This window comes from Austrofundulus limnaeus, unplaced genomic scaffold (assembly GCF_001266775.1).
Source record: "Austrofundulus limnaeus strain Quisiro unplaced genomic scaffold, Austrofundulus_limnaeus-1.0 Scaffold266, whole genome shotgun sequence".
Classification (NCBI taxonomy): domain Eukaryota; kingdom Metazoa; phylum Chordata; class Actinopteri; order Cyprinodontiformes; family Rivulidae; genus Austrofundulus; species Austrofundulus limnaeus.
Window position 1 is genome coordinate 749,207 of NW_013952668.1, and position 1,087 is coordinate 750,293.

A 1,087-nucleotide genomic window follows, 5' to 3' on the forward strand; every position below is an offset into this window, starting at 1 on the left:
GCACAAGACAAAAATAATTTTTGTTTGTAACCTTTTTTGAAGGATTATTTTGAGAGGTAATGTTTGTGTAAATTTTAAGCTTTTTTTATTTAATTTTTTAAAAGAACAGGTTCAAAAACCATTTCAAACTCATTACTGCACTATTATATCTCTAAAATGCATTAATCATTAGGAAAATGTGAGATTTACAGAGTTAAGTCACACCTTTTTAGGTTAGTATCTATGTCCACCGCAAGAGTAAAATTGGCATCGTACACAAGGCCTCTTGGGAGTTGTAGTTCCTTCTGCATACAGTACTTCCATGTAAGAGTTTCAAAGTTTTTCACCTTTGCTTATAGAACACATTTAAAAGTTGGATTTTCTCTCTAGTTAACGTCTCAATGTCTTTGATCGGACGAGTCTGGTGTCCATGGGACTATTTTCAGGGTTTAAATGTGATTTTTGTTTACTTTTCGTGAGTTACCTGTTTTCAGCTAGGGGTCTTTTCAGACRGTAGCTGTCCTTAGTTCGTGACGCCAAATTGTTGTGGAAATCTTTATTTACCCAAGACAGAAACATGTGGTCCAAGAATAAAAAGTACTCCGTTGAACGATCAGCTGAGTTTTATTGCATATATGAAAGGCACAAACACACAACACAGGGATGTTAGATGTGCACTGAGGCTGTCTTATTACTTCTAATTTATACAGAATGCTATCCAAACAGACAAGAAACATCTCTCTTGGTRCCAAAGCTGGGTCAAGGAAAACAAGTATCCAGCAAGAATGATTACTTCTAACAGACTTTGTCCTGATCTTAAAACACTTTGTCTGAGAGAAAACACAAGATAAAMTGTTACATCATAAACCCTGCTGACATTTAGATCAGCAAAACAGGTCCCTGACTCTTGGCCTGAAAAGAATCAGAGAGAACGATACAGTATGTAGTACACAAGTTATTTTTCTATCACAGGTGTGTAGCAGAGTGTGTAGTAGATTTGTATTAGTTGTGTAGCAGATTGTGTATAAAGTGTGTAGTAGGTGTGTAGCAGAGTGTGTAGTTGTGCAGTAGGTATGTATTAGTTGTGTAGTAGGTGTGTAGCAGAGTG

At 36.2% G+C, this 1,087-nt stretch overlaps 1 protein-coding gene across 1 annotated transcript in view; it reads left to right on the plus strand.

Moving 5' to 3' along the window:
* The window catches only part of LOC106526239 (olfactory receptor 10A6-like), a 19,114-nt gene that overhangs the window by 16,566 nt on the left and 1,461 nt on the right, over positions 1 to 1,087 (plus strand). The window lies entirely within an intron of this gene.